The sequence below is a fragment of the Amblyomma mixtum genome, chromosome 3 (assembly GCF_055824585.1).
Source record: "Amblyomma mixtum isolate Tamu chromosome 3, ASM5582458v1, whole genome shotgun sequence".
In the NCBI taxonomy this organism is placed as follows: Eukaryota; Metazoa; Arthropoda; class Arachnida; order Ixodida; family Ixodidae; genus Amblyomma; species Amblyomma mixtum.
In genome coordinates, this window is record NC_143014.1 from 383,803,753 (window position 1) to 383,830,119 (window position 26,367).

The window sequence follows — 26,367 nt, forward strand, 5'->3', positions numbered from 1 at the left end:
CGAAAAATCCCGGGATAAGCAACCTAGGTGGGCTACCTAAGTCACGTGACCTTGTGACGTCATCACAATCTGCCTACCGAATTGTGAGCAAACTGACCAGCGTGGCAGGTGGCAGATGAATTAATTATTGCTCGCGATAGGTTGCTCGGAATGAGCAACCTGGTGTTGCGTGGCAAGACACTGCTGGCCTGTGGACCCGCGAGCTCCGGAAACTGTTTGTGCCGCGAGCGTTCCGACCTATACTCGGCGTCACAGGGTGCCGGCCTCGTCGCGGACGCGGGGCTCATGTTCGGCGTTCGAAAACGCGACCGTCGATGCCCAAGGACGCTTCCTTCCGAGGACGCACGGCTTGGTGGCGTGGACACGGCGTTCGAGAGCGCGACCTTCAGCGCCCAGGGAAGCTTTTTTCAGAGAGCGCGCATCTTGGTCACGTGGGCACGGCGTTCAAGGGAGCGGAGGCAGTCAACGAAGGGCGTCTCCCTCCAGCAGCGGAAGAGAGCAGCTGCTCGGGGAGCCAGTCTGTAACTTCCAAGGGCCTGGGACCCTCTTTTCTTTTGGGTCAAAATCTCTGAATAAAGACCCATTTCCTAACCTTCACCGAGTCCACAGCCCGAACATCGCAACACTGCATGGGTCGATGCATCGTCATCTCTGGGAAACTTAAAAAAAATGTGAACTCCCACTAATGATCGATTCAGATATGATTGCGTGCCTTGAAATAGCGATATGCTTTCAATGTTTCTGTTATGTATTGCATGTACTTTTCATTTAAGCGTACGTATATACATTACGTAATTTGCTTACCGTTTGTTGCTACAGTGTTTTGTGTATTCGGAAAGTGGACTGACACTTAGCCAGGCATTCGTTGCCTATTTGTCAGCCTCCTCGACAGTTTTTTCGTATTTCTGCCAAATAAACGTTAATTCATACAAGACCCACCAGTGGCAGCATCGCTTAACCGCTGCACTACTGCGCCAGGAGAGGTACGAGGACTCCCATGGACCTATGACTCTAAAGTCGAGAATGACCACTCCGGCACCGCAGTCGTGGCCTAGTGGTCTGGGCGTCCGCCTCGGCTGGGGGAGGTGGTTGGTTCGAAACCCACCGCCGGACACCCACCGGTAAAAATGGGTACAAGCCACCCCCGGCCCGGCGCCCGGCTTCTTCAGGGGTGTGCGCTTGGAGGAAGCTCCGTAAACCCCGCTGCGCCCTTTCGGGGGCAACCTAGTTTCGAGCACTCAGCCTGCAAAGGTGGTTCGTGTTTCACTGCAAAGTGAGGAGTTCCGACTCAAAACTCGTACGCTCTAACCAGCGTGTCTCAAGACAAACACTGTAAGCGATCCTTCGTTCCGAAGAGAAAACTTCAGAGTATCACAGCTGACTAGACATGCCGGTTTTTCCGGCTGTCTGACTTGCGAGAAAAGAGTGCACCGAGGCACCGAAGCGTGGCCTGATTCGACTTCCGGCCACCGAGCGTGACGGACGTGTGTATCATGGGCTCCCAAGGAGCGGATTTAGCGGCCCAGCCGGGCCGCGGTATCAGGAGTACGATCAAACCGAACGAGGACTACCAGCTGATTTTGCCGCATTTGCCAACAGGTTCGAGCGTTTTGCATATTGTTTTTTTGCATGGCGACGTCCAAGCCAGGCCATACCGTGTTGAAAACTTTCGTGACGCTCTTGAGCGTCTGTCATTGCTGCCGGAAGTGGTTGCCCTCGGGGCATATCAGATGAATCATGTTTGGGCCGTGACATTCTGCAATGAAGAAGGAAAAAACAAAATGCTACAGGCGGAGGCGTTCAACGTCAAGGACCACCGCTGTGTGGTCATTGACCCATGCAACCAGGGCGTCAGGCTGAAGCTGTTCTGGCTGCTACACGGCGTGAAAGATGATGACGTGAAGGCAGCTCTGGCGGCTTTTGGAAAAGTAACCGACATAACTCGGGACAAGTGGAGAGTCAAAGGCTGCGTCGACAAGTCGTCTACTACGCGCTCAGTGACATTGAAGCTGAAGGTGGGCGTTACCATCGAGGACTTACCGCACCAGCTGCGTGTTGGAGAGGACGTCGCACTCGTCCACGTTCCTGGCAGAGCTCCGCTCTGCCTCCGGTGCCGCGGCACCGGACACATACGTCGGGAGTGCCGTGTGCCACGTTGCGGGCTCTGTCGTCGCTTCGGCCACGACGACGCCCAGTGCGTGCGAACATATGCTACCGTAGCTGGTCCTGGTCGTAGGGATACTACTGAGGAGCATATTATGGACGAAGTCGACGCAGTAGAGGCGACCCGTGAGAGTCGGGAAGACGCAGTACCGAAAAGCATAGCGTCAGAAAAAGCAACGCTTCCCACGGAACATGAGGCTGCCAACTCAGAAGAACCGCCTGTGCCTGACACCAGAACTGAGGCGGACGCGGGAAAAGCAGATGATGCTGCGGTAGGTGCAGCTGAGACGGTTTTGGAATCGACCGACGAGAAGGACGTTGACACGGAGATGCCCGCGGCGTCAACTTTGCCAGCGAAGAGGACGCACGACGAAGCTGATGACAAGGCGACGAGCTACGACGGGACGGACCATGAGGAACCTCTTCCCAAAGCGCCTCCTGTTCGACGTGCGGCCTACAAGCCCAAGCCGAACATCCCTCCTGATCGTAGGACTTCGTCGGGTGTCCCTCCGGCTTAGCGGAGGTGCCTTGCAGGGTCTTCGTGTTGGTAACCCGGTCTTCGATCGGGTTCAGTGCTGACACCGCCGTACTTTGCAAGCTGGAAGGATTTTTGATGAGGTGAGCTGCAAACCGATGTCACTTTGAGAGCGGCGAATCCCAACCATTTAGATGGCGCCTCAACTAACATCTAGCTTGCGTATTGCCACACTGAACGTGAGAGGTCTTTCTGCGCGAAGAAGGCAAAATCAGCTTAAACGTCTCTTGTTCGAAAACGAAATCGATCTGTTGGCTGTTCAAGAGACAAAAATTGAAAGCGAAGAGTTGACAGATGCGATGGCAGAAATTTACCGTGCACAGTTCAGTGTTTGCGTGTGCCATGCAAAAGGAAAGTCGGAAGGGTGTCTGATTTTAACTCGAAATGGCAAAGTCGCTGTGGAAACTGTATTTTCCTGTGAAAGTGGCCGGATTGTAGCATGCGATTTTTACTTTTCTGGTGTAGAGTGGAGAGCTGTGTGTGTATATGCACCTAATAGAATTCCCGAACGAGATGCCTTTTTTCGCCGTGTTCAACCTTTCCTGCTGACAGAAAAGCGTGTACTATTGCTTGGAGATTTCAACTGCGTGTGTAGACCTGAAGATAGAACAAGCAACAAAACCCTGCAGGACACGAGTGCCGAGCTACTGTCTGAGATGATTAATGAAGCAGAATTGGAAGATATTGGCATTATAATGCAAGGTTCAGAACAAGCACAGTACACGCATTTCCAAGGCGTTAGTCACGCAAGGCTGGACAGAATTTATGTTCCTTCTGAAGTTGTGCCCTTGTGTTCCCAGTACCAGACTGTGCACGTCAGCTTCAGTGATCATTCTTTAGTCGTGATCACACTTGGGGAGAGGAAAAGGACTGTCAAGTTTAGTTGGGAATTATGGAAATTTAATGACTCATTGTTGGAGGATGACGAGTTTAGCAAGAAACTAAAAGACTCAATCAAAAGCTTGTTAGAAAAAGAGACAGACTTTATAAAAAACATGGGAACAATTTAAATGCGACGTGAAAGTGGCCGCTATAGAAAGAGCATGTGTTTTAAAGAGTAAAGAAAAACAGCAAGAAAAGGAACTTCGTACCGAGCTTGATTACATGCTCAGCATGGAAGGCGTCATGCCGGCGTTGTACAGACAAGAAATAAAAGAGACAAAAACTAAGCTTGAACTAATAGATGAAACGAAATATCGAGGTGCTGTGATAAGGGCACGCAGCGAAAGATTTTGGCTTGGGGAGACGCCCACAAAAAGGGCGCTCAGCGACGAAAAACAGTATGCAGTTTCGAAAGAGATAAAGGAAATTTGTTATCGCAATGACGTAACTTCCGAATCTGAGGTGATTGAAAGGGCGTTTCTGGAATATTACCAAAACTTGTTCAGTCTTAAAACGCCTGATGTTGAACATTACAAAACTGCATTCCTGTCGCTAATGCCAAGAGTCGAGGAGGACCTGGCGCAGGTACTTGAGGAGCCCATAACGGCAGCAGAAATCGAAGCTGCAATACAGCAGCTGAGCTTGAACAAGTCGCCTGGGCCGGACGGCCTCGGTGCCGCACTTTACAAGGCTTTGAAAACAGAAATGGCAATAGCATTACAGCGCGTAATAAGCGAGTGTTACGAAAGAAAGTTAACTCCGCCGTCTTTTCGAACTTCCCACGTGGTGTTGATCCCAAAATCGGACGACCCGAGTAGGTTGCAGTCAGTTGAGTGTTACCGCCCAATAAGCTTAACTAACGTAGACTACAAAATTTATATGAAAGTGCTAGCCGGACGACTCCAAACAGTAATTAAAACCCTTGTTGGCCCACACCAGACCTGCGGCATAAAAGAAAGATCCATTTTTACTAACATACACGTAGCTAGAAGTGTCCTTGAATGCTGTGATGCAACGGAGGGTCGTGTCGCCATGATGCAACTGGACCTGCATAAGGCGTTTCATAAAGTTGTGCATGAAATTTTGTTCGTGCTTTTGGAACATGTGAATGTAGGATGTATCATCACTGATGGCGTGAAAATGGTTTATGATGGCTGTACATCAAGGTTCATAATTAATAACCGCCTGAGTAATAGTATTCCTGTTTTGTCGTCAGTGAGGCAGGGTTGCCCTCTTTCTCCACTGCTTTTTGCACTTTACCTGGAGCCCTTTTGTTTAAAGCTGTTAACTACGCAAAACATTCGAGGTTACGCCTTTTGTCATAATGAAGTGAAGGTATTGGCATATGCAGATGATATAGCAGTGTTCTGCAGAGACCAGGAAAGCGTGCAAGAAGTGGTGAGAGAAGCCGTAAATTTTTGTGATGCAAGTGGCTGCGCGATAAGCTGGCAGAAATGTTTTGGTTTTTGGCATGGAAAGTGGCAGGCCACGCCAGAAGTATTCTGTCGAATGAAGTGGGTAGACACGCCAGGAAAGTACCTCGGCGTGCCGCTAACCAACTACAGAGAAAGCAAAGAATATTGGGCCCATGAAACCGAACGAGTCAAAGCTCAGACAAGCAAATGGGGCGGTCACAACTTTTCCATGTTCGCAAGAGCTACGGTGTGCAACATGTTTTTAGTAGCGAGGATTTTTTACGTTCTGCAAGCGTTAACTTTGCCAAGGACTTCAGTGCAAAGGTTGCACAGTGTTTGCAACATTTATTTGGGCGTCAACATGGGAACGTACCAGCCGATGCAATCTGTTCCACAAGGTGCGGAACGGAGGGCTAGGGTTGTCAAATTTATTTCTGAGACAGATAGTCACTAGATTCTTTTTCTTGCGTCAAGATAATGATTTTCTGCGAACTGTTATACAAGTGCGATTGTCAGAATCACTGCCTGATTATGTTGTGTCATCTATGTCTGCAGGGCGGAGTGGGTTAAGTGCTTTCTTGCAAGAAGTTGTTGCAGCAGTCCGTATTCTTCGGTCAAAATTTTCCGATGAGTATCTAACCATTGTAACAAAGAAAAAGATGTACAAGGACCTGCTTGATGTGTTTCTGCCAGTGCCTGTTTATCGCAGTGCTTATCTTCTGGGTCCCGAAAGGGATGTGCTAAAAAGAGTCAAAAGAATGCCGGTGAAGCCTTCAGTGCGTTCTTTCTTTTTTCAATTGCATACTGGAACCCTCCCAGTGAAGCCATGGTTGCAAAGCAAAGGCCTTTTTGTACCTTGGTCAGTAGAGTGTCTTATTTGCAAGAAAGTGGAAACTATAGAACATATCTTTCTCGACTGCCATGACGCTGTTTTTCTTTGGGATGTGTTGAAGCGCACACTGAAAAAAGATTTCCCCCTGACTCCTTTTGGAATACGCTTCCTACCATGTGCAGAGCCAGGTGAAGTGCCTTGCGACCTGCTAATGTTGCTCTGCCTGCACAGCCTATGGCGTACGCGAATGGATGTCAGGTATGAACATGTTGTTGTGAATCCGGCTCATCAGTATTTCATTGAGAGCATCATGTATACTCAGGAAGTTTTCGGACAGCAAGCTCCTCAGCCTGAGTGGCTGCCTGTCCTCGACCAACTAAAATCATTTAACCCTTTTTATCATCGTGCACTAGCTAGAAACTGACCTGTGCTTTTATTGTCATGTCATTGTATTTTTGTTTTGTTTGCCTGGCCAAGTCGGTAATAAAGAAAAAAAAAGAAGCGTGGCCTTGTGGTAGAGCATCCGCCTCCCATTCGGGAGGTGCTGGGTTCGATCCCCAGTGCCGCCGGGTACCCACCGGTTTCTTTAATGGGTACAAGATTTCCCCTGGCCTGGTGCTCGGCTCTTCTAGGGTGAAATGCTTGGGAAAAGGGTCTTAGACCAAACAGTTGCCTTGGCGGATGAGTGATAAGTTCCCCTGCCAAGCAACCATAAGTCAGCCTCGTGCGGCATAAGCCCAATTTGTGGCCCTTTTTTTAGCACCGAAGCGTGGCCTTGTGGTAGAGCATCCGCCTCGCATTCGGGAGGTGCTGGGTTCGATCCCCAGTGCCGCCGGGTACCCACCGGTTTCTTTAATTGGTACAAGATTTCCCCTGGCCTGGTGCTCGGCTCTTCTAGGGTGAAATGCTTGGGTAAAGGGTCTTAGACCAAACAGTTGCCTTGGCGGATGAGTGATAAGTTCCCCTGCCAAGCAAGCATAAGTCCGCCTCATGCGGCATAAGCCCAATTTGTGGCCCTTTTTTTAGCACCGAAGCGTGGCCTTGTGGTAGAGCATCCGCCTCGCATTCGGGAGGTGCTGGGTTCGATCCCCAGTGCCGCCGGGTACCCACCGGTTTCTTTAATGGGTACAAGATTTCCCCTGGCCTGGTGCTCGGCTCTTCTAGGGTGAAATGCTTGGGTAAAGGGTCTTAGACCAAACAGTTGCCTTGGCGGATGAGTGATAAGTTCCCCTGCCAAGCAAGCATAAGTCCGCCTCATGCGGCATAAGCCCAATTTGTGGCCCTCTTTTTAGCACCGAAGCGTGGCCTTGTGGTAGAGCATCCGCCTCGCATTCGGGAGGTGCTGGGTTCGATCCCCAGTGCCGCCGGGTACCCACCGGTTTCTTTAATGGGTACAAGATTTCCCCTGGCCTGGTGCTCGGCTCTTCTAGGGTGAAATGCTTGGGAAAAGGGTCTTAGACCAAACAGTTGCCTTGGCGGATGAGTGATAAGTTCCCCTGCCAAGCAACCATAAGTCCGCCTCGTGCGGCATAAGCCCAATTTGTGGCCCTTTTTTTAGCACCGAAGCGTGGCCTTGTGGTAGAGCATCCGCCTCGCATTCGGGAGGTGCTGGGTTCGATCCCCAGTGCCGCCGGGTACCCACCGGTTTCTTTAATGGGTACAAGATTTCCCCTGGCCTGGTGCTCGGCTCTTCTAGGGTGAAATGCTTGGGTAAAGGGTCTTAGACCAAACAGTTGCCTTGGCGGATGAGTGATAAGTTCCCCTGCCAAGCAACCATAAGTCCGCCTCATGCGGCATAAGCCCAATTTGTGGTCCTTTTTTTTTCTCGCAAGTCAGACAGCCGGAAAAACCGGCATGTCTAGTCAGCTGTGATACTCTGAAGTTTTCTCTTCGGAACGAAGGATCGCTTACAGTGTTTGTCTTGAGACACGCTGGTTAGAGCGTACGAGTTTTGAGTCGGAACTCTTCACTTTGCAGTGAAACACCAACCACCTTTGCAGGCTGAGTGCTCGAAACTAGGTTGCCCCCGAAGGGGCGCAGCGGGGTTTACGGAGCTTCCTCCAAGCGCACACCCCTGAAGAAGCCGGGCGCCGGGCCGGGGGTGCTTGTACCCATTTTTACCGGTGGGTGTCCGGCGGTGGGTTTCGAACCAACCACCTCCCGCAGCCGAAGCGGACGCCCAGACCACTAGGCCACGACTGCGCAATTAGCCCATTAACGTTATAACATCATATCCCTTAGGCGGAGCTTGGGTGTCCCTTCCAATTTTGCCAGTTTCGACCTGGTCCTTGCAGTCGAAACTGTGATGGTCGAAAGCTTGCAATCTATTCACGTTTGTGCAAAATTAAAACTTAGGGACATGACGCTAACGTACCTTGCTATTACAGCGCAGTGTATTCGGCGAAGTTGTAACAACGCTGTCCTGTCTCTAACTGGAGTGGAAGGTATGTAGCTGTGCCTCTGGCGCAGCACTAGTTAAATGCAGTGCGGAAATGTCCTGTAATGTCACACGTGCATCATTTATAGTGTTATGTGCTCATGATATGTCTTCACACTGCCCTTCGTGTTATTGTTTTGCGTAGCTTACGCCGATATTTACTTCTGCACTGTCAATTAGAAGGTGGCTGCAAGTGGATGATGTTCCGTATTTTTCACACAAGAGCCTTAATACCTCTATGTCGAAAAAAATGTCCGGCGTTGGCGAGCGTTTGAAGCCTTTCAACCGGAGCGGCTGGAATACGCAGATGGAATGTGGCGCCTTGGGAAAGAGACTAAAACGCCACTAAAATTACTGACAACCTCCGGGTTCACTAGATGACCTAGCACATGACATTATGCAAGGGCTCCATGATAGTGGACCACACGAAGCTTCCACCGGGCATTTACAGCGCTTAGGGCTATAAGATGATTTGATAAAGGTGCACATCTCCACACTTCCTACAGCTCGGCAATATGAAGGCCACTATGACGCTGCTACAAGCCGCGTGTGTAACAGAGAAATGCAGAATCTTAGCGAAGCATCTGACCGGTACAGCGTAACCTCGTTGCTTCGAATTTCCGGTTATTTCGGGTTATTCGGATTGGCGCTTTGGTTCCGTTGACGTCACGTGTACGAAGGGCAGCCCGATCAGAATTTCCAAAGTTCTAACTCGAAATTAATCGAAAAAATTTTCGCATTCCTTTCGAGTTCCAGTTACCTAATTCAACTGCATAGCACTTTGAGTTAAAAATGAGTCAGGGCTGACGAAAGTAAAATTCCGCTTCAAAAACAAATATTAAAATGTGGTAGGGCCGGTTTCTCTTTGGAGGACGCCCGACGCCTGATGCCGCGCAGACCAGGTGGCGGCTGGCCAAGTATTGTGGAACGTGGTCGACGCAGTAAGGAAGTCAGGCCTCTTGCGCGTTCGATCCCAATTACAGAATGATGTTTTGTTCGATCCGCTTACGCTACTCGTCCGGAGATGGTAGAGCGCTCGCTTATCATACGACAGGTACTGGGATCGATACCCAGCACCTCCACGGTGACGCTGTTTCTTTTTTTACTGTCGGCAGCGGAGCTATTACTCCGCTTTGTTGTCCTTGCAGTCGTGCTCTGCCGCCAGTAACACGCTTATCTTTTTTTTTAGGGAAAGCTACATTGGCCATGAACTTGCGGTTTCGCTGTGACGGTGCTCCGAGGAGGCACAGAGACCGACCTGAGCTGTTGCCTAGCAACCACGGGAGCTGGCGCTCGACGCGCCATCTGGCATGACGTCACTCTGCGCGGCTCGCCGCGGAGCCGCCGCCGTTTGGTATGACGTCACATCGCTTGCCTGTAACCGTAATCTTAGAAGGAGGGTCGCTAGACATAACAAGGAAATTGAAAATTATGCGATCAAATTATGCGTACAAAACTGGTGCAACAGATGTGACGAGATGGAAGGGGGCATGGGCCTTTCCAAAACGTGAGGTCTGCTGAGACACCTATTAGATCTGACCAATTCAAAAACCCAATCGCTAATTAGATTATCAAAAGCCAGGCGCACATTTGAGGGACAGATGCAGAATTCATGGACAAACTAATCAACGTGTACATTGGCGATGCCCATAGTACCACCCTCCCAGAATACGACGGAGCTCCCAACGAGGAGCTCGACGCACCCATCATGGAGGCAAAGGTCAGGGCAGAAATATTGAGACTAAACACGAAATCGGCCCCGGGCCCTGACGGGATAACTAACAAAATTTTAAGAAACCTGGACGACGACTCCATCAGCGCTCTGACAGAGTACATGCAAGAAATTTTGACTAAAGGCCACCTGCCTCGACAGTGAAAGTCGGCAAATGTAATTCTTATCCCAAAGCCGGGTAAACCCCGAAACTAGAAAAATTAATACCTATTTCCCTAGCCTTCATGCATGGGGAAATTGATGGAGCGCGTAGTCCAGACCAGACTGAAGCGCTTTATGGAGCAAAACGATCTGTGGCCGCAGGAGATGGCCGGCTTCCGACCGGGCTTGTGCACGCAGGACGTTATGCTCCGATTGAAACATGACATAATCGACTTGCGTTCTAGAGACACCAAACTAATTCTCGGCCTAGGCTTGACAAAGGCTTTTGATAATGTCAAACACGAAGCAATCCTCCGTGGCCTCCATGACATCGGGGTAGGCGCGCGAACATACGATTACATCAAGGACTTTCTGTCAGGCAGAACTGCCTGCATCAAGTTTCAAGACATCGAGTCTCGCACACTGAAGTTAGGGAGCAGGGGCATGCCGCAGGGCTCGGTTGTCTCCCCCGTTCCTCTTCAACGTGGCAATGAGGGCCCTCCCCGAAGCTCTGCGGAGCATAGAGGGGCTAAATTTCAGTTTGTATGCGGATTACATCAACCTCTGAATTAAACAGGGTAGCGATGCGAGTATCGAGGAACGCCTGCAGGATGCGGCGGACACTGTCATGGACTGTGCTGCCAGCAGGGGTCTCTCATGCTGTCCGCAAAAATCAGAATTATTCTTCTACAACCCGAAGTCACTCCGATCCAAGCACAACTGCAAATTTGACATTAAAGTAGAGGGGAAAACAGTTCCTAAGGTAGATCAAATCAGCATCTTGGAGCTATTTATTCAGGGTAAGGGATATAACGATCGGGCAATCAAAAGGCTCGAGTGATTTGCCACGCAAGCCCTTGGCATATTTAGAAGGGTCGCGCTGAAAGTACGAGGCCTGAAGGAACGAAGCTTGCTTAAACTAACCCAAGCATACGTAATCAGCCGCGTGAGTTATGCCACACCTTTCTTAACCATTAGGGCTGAAGAGAGGAAGAAATTAGAATCGCTCATTCGACGGTGCACAAAGAGGGCCCTGGGCTTACGGATTAGCACCTCCACAGAGAAGCCGCTCTCTGTGGGAGTACAAAACCTGAGACGAAATAGCGGAGGCTGTCAGAATTTCACAGCTCGAAAGATTAAGCCGAACAACCACGGGCAGAGCCATCCTTGAAATGGCAGGCCTGCAAACAGATAGGGCACTAGGAGCCAAATCGAGCATTCCGCAGGACTGCCGAGAAAATCTAATCATTCCCCCACTCCCTCGTAACATGCATCCCATATTCAACAGTGAAAGGAGGGAGAAGAGAGCAGAAGCACTAATCAGACGCTTCGATCCGATGGGCAGCAAGTCAGTTGCGTACGTGGACGCGGCAAGTGGCAGGTCGGGTGCGGCGGTCGCCTCAGTGGTCGACGGCCGCCGCGCCCCCGTATCGGCAGCCACCATTAGAAGCCGCAACTCGGAAACAGCTGAAGAAGTTGCGATAGCGCTGGCTTGCGTTTGAACGGAAGCCAATTTTAAAATTAGCGAAATCAAAACAGCCATCTATAATTTTGGGAAGGGTAGGATCTCGCCGGAAGCGGCAAGGATTCTGGCCAGTAGACGGCTAAACAGAAAAATTAGCCTAATTTGGACTCCCGCACACGCGTCCATTCCTGGCAACGACGCGGCCCACGAGTTAGCCCGAGCTCTCTACTTCCGGGTAGCTATGGAGCCGCCCGACTTCCGGAACATGGACGAGCGTCTGCAAAATTATACGGAAACTGTCGAAAATTATAGGTTACACAGGAGGCTGGTGCCGCCACCGGATAAAAGTGTAAACAATAGGGAGGCAATCGCACAGCGGCATCTCCAAGCTGGGAACTTCGTAAACCCGGTCTGGGCATATCATGTTGAGAGAGATGAGAAAGAAAACGATAAGTGCAAGCACTGTGGGGCGAGAGGGACCCTCGACCACATAATCTGGGAATTCGCTAGCTCCCCAGGGGCTAAAGCAAATGTAAATTGCAGAGAAACCTGGGAAGCCCTGCTGCGGAGCGAGGCCCCTGCTCCACAGCAACAAGCCATCCGCCTGGCGGAAGAAGCCGCGAGGAGTCAAGACCTCTTTCCCAGCTTCTAATCGCGGAGGTCCCGGCCCTCGTCACCAAGGCCTGCGTGCCGGGGACAGGGAGTAGGGGGCCTCCTTATCTGGCGGAAAATAAAGTAGATATCATCACCATCATCATCATCATCGTCGTCGTTGCGCTCGCCTCCGCTCGCTTCGCCAGCTGTGTCGCGTGCCTGATAACATGTCCTGACATATATCCTGACATAGCCGAGGTAAGCCACTGCCAATTTTTGTGCTTCCACATATTTAATGTGTTGTTTCTTGACTTAAGACAGAATTTTTTTATTGTCCGATGCCTAGCTGTGGTTTGTTCGTATAGATGCCTAATGTGGTGTGGTCTATTGATAGTACTGGCCAGTAAATTCTCTACACACACCCTAGGGCCGGGGTGTAAACGCACACCCTTGGTTTTTTGCAGGCGTTTCCTTAATTGGAAACATTGTCTTTTTACAAACGACAGGAAATTTCTGTCATCTCTGTAATGACTCTTGGAAGTCCTAAACGTTAATACCTTTACACAAGACATGAACGACTCAAATAAAACATTAAAAATGACGACAGCTTCTCTTCTACTTTCAACACCGCTGCTGCAACCCTCCCCTTAGAAATCTGGACCCCCCCCCCCCCCCCTAATTCCAATTCCTGGGGAAATCTCTATACTGGCTGGATCTTTTCACTACACTTCAGTGGTGCACTCGCCGCAGAGGCTCAGTAGCTTCGGTGTTCGGTTGCTGGTACCAAGGTCGCGTTATGGAACCCCGGCCACGACGGCCGCATTCAGATTCAGATGAAATGCAGTCTCCCATATGCTGTGTGATATCAGCGCACGTTAAAGAACCCCGAGTGATCCAAATTAATTCGGAAATCCTGCATGATGTGTTGATTCGGGACGTTAAACCCCTCACTTTACATATGGTGGCCGCACCTGGCAAAGGACAGGGTCAATTGGAGAGACATGGAAGAGGCCTTTGCCCTGCAGTGGGCGTAGTCATGTAGATGATGATGATGTGGTATTGGACGATGGCGTGAATTGCAGAACACCACCAAGATTCGCAGTTCGGGTTTTTTGTTAGATGGAACGGAGGTGTCGTTCAAACAGTGGTTACTTGAAATTGCATGTAACAAAAACTGCAGCGCAAAAAGTTTGGCCTTCCGTGCAAGCATGACATATCGGCCTGGTTACACGAAACTAAAGACAATTAAGTCTAACCGCAGCCACGGAGAAAAAAGGAAAGTATTTCAGGGACGGCAAGCGCAGAAGGTGGGCGGAGGAGATTAAGAGTTTTGCTTAGATAAGGTACCCGCTGCTAACACAGGATAGGGTTAATTACAGGGATATATGGCACAGGCCAACGCCTGGCAGTGGATGCAGTTAGGCTCATGATGATGATATTTTTAACATGCAGACCCTTGTGGGTGGCCGATTTTTTTTTATGAAATAAAGATAGAATGTGCTCGCCAAACATATTGAGGCAACGTCGATGGTCAATATTTTGTCACCTGTAGATGCGTTGCGCGGTGATGTCGTGGTCGCCATGATGGTGACCCACGTCGTTCCCACTCCAATGTTCCCGTCGGTGCGCATTGAAACAGCTTCGGATCAGCGAAGTGTTAACACGCAGATTTCCGCTGTGCTCGTTCTCATAGTCGCCAGTATGACGGGCGCTATGCTGTCAATGAGAGCAATTTATATACTGCAATATTTCTTTAATGGATGCACGCCGCATCGTTACGACAAAAAATGGACCAGCCAACTATGACAATAGTGTCTTGCCAGGCTGCACTGAATACACGAACACATGCTATCAGTGACCAAACAGGTCAACTTGTGTCATTCAGCAGACGTTGTAGATTACAAAATAACTGCAAATAATGTCCACCTGTGCACACACCTACAGGCGCAGAAAAAAGCAATGAAGGTTTTTCACAGCCTGCTGAATTAAGAGCTAATTAGCTCTTAATTCCGCAGGCTGTGCATCCCAGTCTCGCTGCAGTCACAGCGACGGTTTTGGATTTTGATCTTCGGACCAGCACAAACTTGATGATCACGACAAATTGTGTCGACTTTTTGTCAGACCCCGGAAAACACATTCTTTAGTTGCTGTCCGCTTGCCACGTCGTACACGTAAGGTCACGCAGGCAGGGCAGCGGACAGCAGCCGAGTTTACAGAAATGGTGTCGAAGAGGCGAGCGTTTCACTTCCCTCTCCGTTTGATCCCATTTACCGCTCTAAACTTCCTTATAATCAGCCGTGTTCCTCGTCCGGGGGTGTAGCTCAGATGGTAGAGCGCTTGCTTAGCATGCGAGAGGTACTGGGATCGATACCCAGCACCTCCACTGATTACTTTTTTTTAACTATTTTTAGAAGTCGTCAGGAGAGACATCAATACCAGCTCTCCTTTTTTATTATCGCAGCTTCAGAAGGACGCCAACCTCCAAACCTGCATTTTCGCCCTTCTGTAATCTGTCCTAGCGGTTTCTTCATATCTACTTGGAATCACTGAAACAACCTGCATTTTCTAAATATAAGCTCAAAAACTTCATCTCCCTTCGCCGTGCATCTTTTGAATCACTATCCCTGAGAAGCTGGAGAAGCTAAATGAAGACGCCCCTGATTCTCACCACACTGTACACGTGGAAATAATTTTAATAACACTCTTCCGTCTATTGAATAAAGGAAAATACCTCGTGCCTCATGTCAGTGCTGACTGCTGGACGCGTAACCAGGAGTCCAGTAACGAATTCACGCCACAAATGCAAGACAATCTACTTTACTTCCAATTACATACACGTGAAATGCTTTTACGTTACTTGCACGTGTACTCGTTATTGTGCGGGAGAACAGTGGCTTGCCAATATCGAACAGAACGAATTAGAGCATGGTTTTTCTCTCCTGTTACATCCCTTATACCCTTCAAATTTCCCTCTAGTTCATTGCGTTCCTCGTACGGGGGTGTTTGGGATAGTAGAGGGCTCGCTTAGCATGGGAGAGGTACTGAGATCGATACCCAGCACGTCCACTGTAACAATGTTTTCTTCTTCCTCTGCTACGGAACGAGGCTTTTTGTCCTTGTAATAAAGGAGAATGTTAAATGAATGACCTGTACCCTATAGTCCGTATGAAAGGAAGATCTAATGGGCGTTAGAATTTCTGTTTGCGACACAGCCTTCGTTAATACTGCAACAACCACTGTGCTGAAAGCAACCATGTGCTTTTTCAGAAATAAACGCCAGTCACGGTTCGCGTGTTTGGAACCTGCTTAGTGCTTTGTGTTAACGATCTGAGGGCCTGTACTACAACGTGTACTGTACTACATCAACCTGTACTACAACGTGACCCTGGGCTACGCGTTGCTCTACCTCGTCTACTCGTTCCGGGAGACGCTGCCGTGGACCAGCTGCGACTACGCCACATGGGCCGACCACAACTGCTAGAACCCGGCGCCAGGGGTCGTAAGTGGGCTTCCACGCCGCGCATATGGACGCGGTTTCGCGCACCGAGGCGATCGATATCTGGAGTCGGAGTGAGTAATTGAAGAAGCGATGGACGCTGAACTGGCCAAGTCGTGCCTAAATGACCCGGCGTTTATTAAGGCGGAAGCCTTTAATGCCTCATCGTTGTAAGCAGGAGCTGTCGACAAAAATGTCACGCTTTTCAACTCGTCGAAACGGTCGTGACGTCACACTGCGCGAATTTCAAACGGGGCCAATTGTACTTTGGCTACTAACCATGCAACCAATTAAAGGGATCGTATAGTGATGCTCCAAGTAAGTTTGACTGAGTTTAGTTAATTGCTTACTTAACCAATTGGTCTAATTAACCTTTCTAGTCAGACCAAATAAACAAATAAAACCGAGTAAGAAATTGGCCGAGCTAGGGAATCGAACCCCGGTCTGCGGAGTGCGAGTCGAGCACGCTACCACTCCGCCATACCAGCTCAATGGTTTGGAATGAACAAAGGTGCGTCTAGAGAATACGATGTTTTCGTTCACTCCCATCTTCCTCCCTTCCCGTTACGGCGAGGTTTAGGTGTCCACCGAGATATGAGAGACAGAGACATTTCCTTTCCTCAAAAACCAATTTACCGGCGAGCAAGGCGTATTTGTCCGCCTTTCAGATTGGTCCAAATTGTCGTGACGTCACCGCGAGCGAATTTTGACGGGTGTACACCGAAATATGTGAGAGAGTCACTGTGCAACTTCCTTTCCTCAAATACAATTTTCGACTAGTGTCTACTGAGATATGTGAGACAGTTAATGCGTAATTTCCTTTCCTCAAATACAATTTTCATTTCCCTCATTACGGCCCCTCTTTCTTCTTTCACTCACTCTTCCTCCCATCCTGTACGGTGCGGCTCAGGTGTCCACCGAGATGACAGGGAATTACAGCCCCATTTCCTTTCCTCAAAAAGCGTTGCTTTCAAAGGGCAACGCATCGCGCCGACCGGGTGGTGGCGTTCCTTGGACTCCGTGGCAGCGCTACAACACGCTGTCGCGTTCCACTCCTAAAGGCGAAGCTTAAGCGTCATTAATTGGCAGTTAATTAATGCACCAACAAAATGTGCAGTGAACAATCGCGTAGCAGAATGCAGCACTCAGCCTTTCGCCTTTCACAACTTTAGCCGCCAAAGTTCCTCGTAATTTTTTTTTATAAGAAAATAAAACTGTGCTGTAAATTCTAGTGATGTTATTTCACTTGATACCCAGAGCAGCTTCTCGGTGGCCTAACTTCGATGGCCTGGTCGTTTGAGCATCCGCCTCGCATGCGGGATGAGAGTGGGTACAAGCTTTCCACTGCCTGGTGCTCGGCTTCTTTAGGGTTCTTTACGGTGCTCGGCTTCTTTAGGGCTTCTTTAGAGTGAAATGAATGGGCCTTTGATCCCACCTTGTGCAATGAAAACTACCTTGTGCCATGGAGCTGTTTGGCCAAAGCTGCCCTTGTGCCGTAAAAATCCATCATCTGTTCATCTCATTGGCGCGTTGGTTCTCGTGTCGTAAGCAAACGGTCGACTCGTCTTCAACGCTCGCGTTTGCACAGATCGCCCCCAACACTCGTTCAGGTGGACCACGGAGCTTCTCGAAGTTTGCTTGGACATGACTTGCTGCGCTTCTATGGTAAATTTTTGTAAGCTGTCTCAGAATGGATCATCCAGATCTATTTTGAGACATATCTGGATGGTATTACCATACAGTCACTTCATTGGCATGTAGAGCCGACAGTAAGATTCGGGATCTACAACCTGAAATAATGTGGCGAATTTAGGGGCAACACCGCAATGGAATACAAAATACTGCTTTAGCGATCAGGTTGGTGACACATTGGAGTCATTCTGATGGCGGCATCAATTCCATATCCGGGATGGTAGTTGAGCACCTGGACCCCGCGGGACAGTATCTTACACACTGGTTTGTCCCAGTCAAGGACGATGTTGGGGAGCTCACTTGCCATGGCTGCATCCTGGGCGCCTGTTTCCCTTTGGGGCTTTGCCAGCGGACAACCTCCAGGGGAGGCCCGACAAGAGAACGCCCAACTAATCTTACTAAATCGGTGACATACCTGGGGCATGCCCAAACACTGTCTGCTGTCTCACTAATAAAGTTAAAGTACATAATCATTACGCTATGTAATACAGCAAGAGCTGTATATTGTACGTTCGGGGAAATCATGTTGCCATCGGCGCCGTCCACGCTCCCCCTAAACCTCTCTCTCCCAATTCTCCGTCTCGACCATTTCTCTCGCTGCGCGTGTCACGTCGGACGCCGGCCTTATATGGATATATGAGCGATCACGCATAAAACCGTTCATGTCCAATGGTAGCACGCGTGATGCAAACTTTCTATGGATACAACTCAAGAACGAAGCGGCTTTTCCCCGTCAAAGGACCCCCTTCCAGCCAATGGCATCGGCTGATTCTCATAAGCCTGCTAGCGTGACAATGCAGGGAGTGTCAGAAGAAAGGGGACATTCCTCTCCCTCTATGGTCGGTGATAGTCAGTTCCCTGCTTTGTCACGCCGTTCCCTCTATTGTCACACTAGCAGGCTAATCGACCGACGCCATTGGCTGGAAGGGGGGTCCTCTGACGGGGAAAAGCCGCTTCGTTCTTGAGTTGTATCCGGCTATATAGACACCACTACCACCACAACACATGGCTTGATACTACACCAGAATTCTCCAATATTCTCAGCAGGAGACATTAACTAGAGCTTACCCGTCGTACTAAAGCGAGTGAAGCGACCTAAACCAAAACCACCCATACAGTATAAATGGCGTTGACAAAACGCGATATCGGCATTTCGCAGCACCCTAAAGCTGTCGCTGAAATAACGCATTACCACTAGAGTAAACATCCGGCCAATGTTCGGGATCGGTTGTTTGCCTCCATCATATAACCTAAAGTATAATTTAATATACCGCCTTCTGAATTTTCAAAAAAGGCCATGTGCGGTCACTCACACTAAATGTTTATGGTTTATGCGTTTATGGGGATTTAACGTCCCAAAGTGTCTCAGGCTACGAGGGACGCTGTAGTGAAGGACTCCGGAAATTTCGACCGCCTGAGGTTTTTTAACGTGCACTGACATCGCACAGTACAAAGGCCTCTAGAATTTCGCCTTCATCGAAATTAAGCCGCCTCAGCCGGAATCGACCGCACATCTTTCGGGTCATCAGCCGAGTTCCATAACCACTGAGCCACAGCGGCGGCTCACAGCAAAGAAGTTCAGCACATAAGGTCGCAGCACTGCTCTATACAAGAGCCCGGACGGGGTTCAGCACATAAGAGCCCAGACGGGGGGATACTGTGATGCTCGAGTGACTTTGACAGCTAACGCTCTGGACGAGCCAGTGTTGTGCCTTTGGCGATCCCTGTCGCTGCAAGGGTTGTAAACGACGGCCTGGGAAGAGGTTCCTCTGTGAACTTCTTCGCTCTTCCCGATCGAGTACCATCAGCGTCGTGAAAAGAAAATACCGGTGTAAGCAGTTGTCGATGGGCGTTCACGAGCAGTTAACCCTGTAACTTTCCGACGGTCGTTCGCAAAAGTCGGCCGTACAGTACGAAACGTGTTCGCAGCGCAGGTTCCGTGCTGGACGGTTGAGCGGCGCCTGCTGAACCGCTACGCGGGCGACAACTACTCGGGACCCGACGCGCACGTCATCACGCGTGGATCCGACGTGGTGCTCGTGCCCCTCGAGGTGTACGAACACCTGGCCAACGCCTGCACGCCGGCCACCCAGACGGCGCCCGAGCAGTTCTTCTAGTGGGTGGACACTCTTCTCTGCCGCTATGTTTCTCTCCACCCTATGCATGCGTTTTATGGTCTCTTTTAAGCTGCATCCCTAGTAAAACGTGGCATATGAGCCGCGCATATGGAACCAAATACGGAATTCATTTGACACGCAAAAGATTATGGAAATCCAGATGCTTTCCATGTGTTCTGTACGGTTCCTGTTATATTTATTTATTTACCTTCAGCGCCCAAGTGCATTACAGAGGGGAGTGAGTTTATTAAACGCAAAGAAAACAGCGACAAGATAGTACAAAATTAATGATAATTTAGACGAGAGCGATATTCACGGCTGCGCGACGACATAATCACCAACAGAAAGCCAGCACCGACAATATGCTTTTAAAACAAACCATATTATCTAAATAGTTTCGACAAGATTTCCATATGAGATGCATGGCGTCACACGGAGTCCGCATGAATTTAGACTCTTTCGTGCGCGTTTTTCATTTGACTCCGTATGTTTCATATGGGTTCTATTGTGCCATGGTGAAAATATACGAAAATTATCGCAGTCGTTTGTGAAACCTTTCACTGTGATCGTAATGTACACAGAGGAACACTGTAATGCCGATCTGTGTTCTGGTTTGCGGATCACTGAATGAATTTTCGTGTAGAGCCGTCATTGGAAGTGGTAGCGATAAACTTCATGCTACATGCGGGATGCAACGCTATACATTTTTTTCTTCTGGTATCTCTGTAGGGTGCAGTGAACCCTGTTTTTCACCGGCCTTGCAAATAGGGGCAACCACGGTCTCCCGGGAAAGCGTATGCTACTGCTGGCTGACTACATCTCCTTTTTCGCACTCTTTGTTACACACTACGAACCACAATCATCATCATCGACTCCAACATCCGCGGCTGCTGGTTTTCTCGGGAGAACGCTTTCTAAACGCCCCTGAAGTCGGGCCTACTTCCTTGGCTCGGGAACCGCTAATGACGTAGACTTATTTCTCGGTTTCTTTTCCTCTTTTTAACCCCTAACCCCCAAACCGATTTCATCTTTTATATTTATAAATTTTGTCCTTGCGGCATTAGGCCGATTTACTTTACAACCCGCTGGTTTTCTTTTTCGTCTGCCCACGATACACTAATGACCGGGGTGATACTCTTTCTTCATTACGATCAGTCTACACTCGGAGCCCACTGTGAGGAATAAACCAAAGTTTGACAGTACCATACGAATATTTCCTTAACAACACGTGGCACAATGTGTCCCCACTCTCCCTGGAGGATGTATAAGCAGCGCTGGATTTTGCAATGATGCACACTTTGAACTATACTTGTGGCGACACATTGGTTTTAGTTTGTCTTGGGAATTTGTCCTCCAGAAATTTAGCCGCTCCTCAGGGTAAGAGGCGAACACCACGGCTGCATCGCATGACGCAGAAAAGCGCCCGCTCATTGTTTCACATGGGGCTGTCCCACCTTCGATCCAATTACCACAAAAGGCGCACATTCAAGAACGTCAAGAACAACCCCACCCAGGCCCACATGGTTCTTATGGCTCAGCTAAGGTGAAAGTGGCTCCGACGGCGAAAGTTTCATGTACACCTACCATAAAAAATTAGCTGGAGCTCTCAGCTAAATGAACGGGACACGGGAGAACACAAAAGACTGCACTGTGGGCAGCGTTAACTCCCTGCCTTTGCACCTCCCGTCGCCGATCGAAGAAGCGAAGCGACAACTGTACCGCGTCCCTGTTGTAGCGTTCAGGTGGAGGCGGCCGTAATATCTCAGTATAACAGAAAAACTGACCCTGTCGCCACTACAGAATCACACGATCCCCACCTGAGTTTGCAATTCGACCTGCTGGTTTATAAAAATCCCATTTCTGGCTAAGTGGTTAGGTGTCCCGGGCCCACCTGGGTCTTTAAGTATGTGCTTTGAAAAACAGGGTGACAATAAAACAATCTCCCTCCTGTCCCACACCGATACATTGAAGAGATGACGTCACAGGACTAGCGGTGGTGACACATTCCGTTGAGAACGGACAGCTATGTCAAAAACACAGCAGAACCTTCTTGGTAGCGCTAACGTGAAAAGACAAAAAGCATTTGATTACCTTCTTGTGAATTCAAAAAATTGAGTTCTCGCGCTGACACTGCTCCCGCACCCTCTCAGCCGTCACGTGCCGGGCCTGAGCAGCCGAATCGAGGACCTGGGCTCGCTGCAGCCTCCGCTGGTCGCATCCCTGGTGGTGTCCTGGACATGCGTCTTCCTTTGCGTCTTCAAGGGCGTCAAGACTTCGGGAAAGGTGCGCGATTGAGGTGGTCCGCGGCAGATTGCCGAAACAAGGACAGAAGCGATAACCATCAGCGTGTCGCACATTGGCTTCCGCTGAAAAACGCGTAGATGAAAGGCGTACAAGGAGGATCGACTCTTTCGGAGAAGTGCACGTAAGCAAGTACAAGACAGTTGACCGCGACTTCATAACGATAGGTCTACGCAAATTGTTGGAGGGGCCTCCTTTTCATACCAATTTTGCACGCATCGGCTAATTCTAGGAGCAAAAATATTAAGAACGGAATGATATCCTGGGACGAGAGCAGCAACCGAAGTCGCATTTTTTTGGAATGTCTTGTGCGCAACAAGTTGGAATATTATGGATGTCGTAGCCACAGTTCCTGTAATACGTAACGAGGAAAGGCACACTAAAATGTAGCAAACCAGGAAACGGTAGCTACGGCTTAGTGTCGCGTAGTGGCCGTTACTCTGCAGTGCGCACCACGACTAACCTCTTATTCATATCAGGTGGTCTACGTGACGTCATTGGCTCCACTCTTCATACAGATCATGATGTTCCTGCGTGGCATCACGCTGCCAGGCGCTGCGAATGGCATTCGCTTCTACCTGGTCCCCGACTGGTCCAGCATCTTCCGCGCAAAGGTGCGTCTCCGTCTGCTCCCTTATGGGGGAACATTCTACAGGGAACTGCCGCCTGTCATGGCGGAAGTCATATGGAATGCAACGGGGATTGAAGTATGTGGTTCAGAAGCAGAACAGGGATTTATATAGCTTCACAGCTGTCGGCCATTGCTGATATTTGGTGTCGTAGTGATTGTCCTAGCTGCTAGATTTCGTTACCCGATGATACGTTGCGACGCAGAGATTAGTCGTTGGTCAGAATACGTACAGCTGGCCGAATCTTTAGCCGCAATGTCCGCGGGACGGTATCCATCCAGGTGCTCCTCGTTGCTGTTAGTCTTTACTTCATGAAACACTTGGCGGAGTGGCGCGGACTTCTCGACCAACTCTAATTTAACGCCGGACATGATAGCTACCCTTTGCAAAACGCAGCTCCAGAAAGTGCTTGAATAGTGATCATAGAATGTCCTTTGAGTTTGTCGGGAACACATATGTTGCGTTCACATGATTCCGTGCGTCCATCTAGTATTGAGCGCTTATTTAAGCAGCGAAAATTCTGGGTGATCATTACCGTTATCATAGGCGAACATGTGTATGTTTCTGCTTTCATTAAAATCACAAAGAGCTTGCAACGCTGACTGGTGCGTTCCAGCCCTTAGCAAAAACTAATACGTTTGGAATATACGGTGGGCTATTTAAATTGTATTTTAAACATATTTTGTATTCATGAATGCACTAAAAATATGTAGGAAATACGTTCCTGAAATTTCGTGCTTGGTATTCGAAATATATTTTTAAAATGTGCCAAAAATACCTCACTTAAAGCATACTTCGAGCACTTTTCAAATACGTGAAAAAATATGTATGCAGTTTTAGCATCTTGTCAGTGTATTAAAAGTGTATTTTCGGAAATATGAAATTAATTCATCGAAAGTATACTTCAATTCTAGAAAACGGGCAGCCCTTGTAAACGTATATGTATGCAGTTTTAGCATCTTGTCAATGTATTAAAAGTAAACTTTCGTAAATATGAAATTAATTCATCGGAAATATACTTCAATTCTAACAAACGGGCAGTCCTTTTGAACACTTCTAGCTGCCGTTGAACAGTCGAGTGCTCGAAATCGCGTTTCGGGAAATGGCATTTGCGTGTCGTCAATGTATTTGAAGTGTACTTCTGTAAATACGCAATTAATTCGTCCAAAGAACACTGAAATTCTAGCAAATTGGCAGTCCGCATTAGCATGTTTGCAGCGCACTACAAGCTGTCGTTGAACAATCTAATGCTCAAAATCGAGTTTCGGGACATCGCATTTTGGTGCTGGCCGTCTATTTAAAGTGTACTTTCGTAAATACGCAATTAATCCGTCTGAAGTATATTTATTCTAACAAATGGGTTGTCCGCGTAAACATATTTGCATTACACTTCAAGCTACCGTGGAACAATCTAGGGCTCGAAATGACGTTTCAGCGAAGAGTGAAAACTTTCCCTTTCTTGTCATTCTTTCGTTTATGGTAACTTCTAGCAGGAAGGTGATCACCACTTATACCGCTGCTACACGGCCGCTTCGAATGCCTTCCAACCGAATGTCATCTAACGATGCTACACGAGTTCTGTCTAAGGGAGTGCTTGAAGATAATATTACGCCAATGCATATTAACCGCGTCAGCATGAAATTTCCCCGGGAGTGCGCCGATGAGGACGACTGCACTCACACTGTTGTTTACATCGCTTGTTTACATAACATAAAACGCAATCTGCGCTTTCGTTCTATTAAACAATCTGTTTTCTTTTTTACTGGTTGTACTCGTGCTTGTTTACGCAGTGCGACAATGTGTGGGAAGCGATGATGCGATCGCACGCCTGAGAAAGCCGGGTTGTTGGCATCGCGCAGGACTGGCGCTTCTCGCTTCTTGTCCCGGCTTTCACCGACGTGACCAGTACTTTTTTTTTAAACTACTTTATCCAGAAGTATGTCTGGCGACTGTTCGCTTTAACTGAAACGGCCTAACTTGTTATCCACAAGCTAGCGACGGCGACGACTGCTGCTGGCCGTAAAGCACGGCTCGGCAGTCCGGATCACACCGGCGATTCCCGTTCATCGTACGCGTGCCCTGCGATGTAAGCAATAGTTGATTTCAGGTCACTGTGGCCAAAACTACACCTGGTAACCATTTGCATACGCTTAAGCTTGTGATTCGCTCTTCACAACCGCCGAAATCACAGATCCAACCCTGCGGACTCACTGGGCCTAGTCGTCGCGGAAGGGAACAGAGCCGTCGTCGACTGAAATTGATTTGGCAAGCGCTTATCGCTGGTGAGTGTTCAGGTGTGCACACGTGAAATATAGCCGTTCGTTTCGCTCATTTAGAAGCGCGAGCATATACATACCGCCGCCTCATCACCGTGCTCTCGCTCAGCCGCCGACAAGGCTGACCGTCTGCCGACCGGATTCGTCGGTGTCGTTGGCCTGAAAAACGTGTCCTTCTAAAATCATATTATAGCAAACTAGATAGTTCACTATAATCACATGATGTTGTTGAGCGTGATATATACTGTCGTTGTCGGACTAGTGTGACCGCCGTCGTCGTCGTCGCTGTACACTGAAAACGAGTTGAGGCTTTCGAATGCGTTTCGAAAGTGTCGTGCAGCACCGCGGCAGTCCGTCGAGTCCGAATGTCATTGCTATTCTCGAATGTCATTCCACTCAATGTCATTCGAACATTTCCGTGTGAGAACGTGATAGCATTATACCAGCAAAAGCGCCTTGGGTACTTCTGGGTCCGAATAAGCCTGCGGAAAGGACCCCGTCTGGCAGGGCAGACCGGCTCCCTTACACGCCCATGTATCTGTTGGTTGACAGTTCGACTCCTGACCTGTGCCTGACGCAAGTTTCAACTAGCAATTCCGTTCTCAATTAACCCCAGATTCGAACGCGACCAGTAGGGTACTTCTGCGATAATTTGGCAGCCCACAGTATTTGCGCAAAAAAAGGCCTCATCGTGCAAAATAGTGCGTCGCTTTCGCTGGGTATATATATCCTTCAAGCCAAATATAGCGCTTGTCGAAGGATTTGTTGTTTGCTGTGTCACTGTCGTCTTGGTATGCTGTGTGTAGGTATCTGCCGTTCCCATTCAATCACGTGACCTTGTAATATCAGACTCCTGTTGATAAATAACCGTGTACGATTTGTTCTCCAGTTGAAGAATTCACCCGTGTCATTCCATGGAGCCGCCCAGTAGACTTTTTATAAGCCCGAGTAAACACATTTTTAATGTATTAAATGTATATTTTTAGTATATTTCTAATGTATATTTTTATTATATTTTTAATGCATTATAAATATGCTAAGCGGGCAAAAATGTACTTTTCACGTATTTTTAAGAACGTTTAAAATATTATTCCTAGTATACTTAGAAAGCATTCGTATTGCAGTTTAAGCATAGGGACAAAAAAATGCGAAATAAATATGAAATTAATACAATACGTTTGAAATGCATTTTTAGCACATCCTCTTTTTCGCTAAGGGAGGGTCTGTTGAGGTCAGTTAGCCGCTTGATGCCAGCTGGTGCAGTGCGAAGATGGCACTATGAAATCTAAAAATCGTTGCTCAACAGGAAGTCTGCTCAGGAAACCACAGACACAGAAAATGTGTACTGAAGCCAGGAGAAGCGTGGCCCCCTCTTGCACCGTTAATATATCGCATGCTGGCAACGACGCAAGCTTCGAAACAAGCGGGAACAGAATGAGCATCTGGACTGATCAGTCGTTTTTCTGCCATCACGCAGGTGTGGAAAAGCACTGCTGAGCAGATCTTGTACTCGCTAAGCCTCGCCGAGGGCATGATCATCTGCTTCGGTGGCTTCAACGAATTCAGGAACCAGCTTCAAGGGTAGGCAGTTGCAGCTCTCACGCCTCACTGAATTAACGGCAAAAAAAAAATGAAAGGAGATTGACATGGGCTTTTTTGC

General features: G+C 48.7%; 1 non-coding gene and 1 pseudogene across 1 annotated transcript; both read left to right on the top strand.

Moving 5' to 3' along the window:
• Positions 1-26,367, top strand: part of LOC149357062 (sodium- and chloride-dependent glycine transporter 1-like) — a 56,659-nt pseudogene that overhangs the window by 23,157 nt on the left and 7,135 nt on the right.
• Positions 14,507-14,579, top strand: TRNAA-AGC (transfer RNA alanine (anticodon AGC)). The gene has a single exon. It is a non-coding gene; the product is annotated as a tRNA-Ala (tRNA).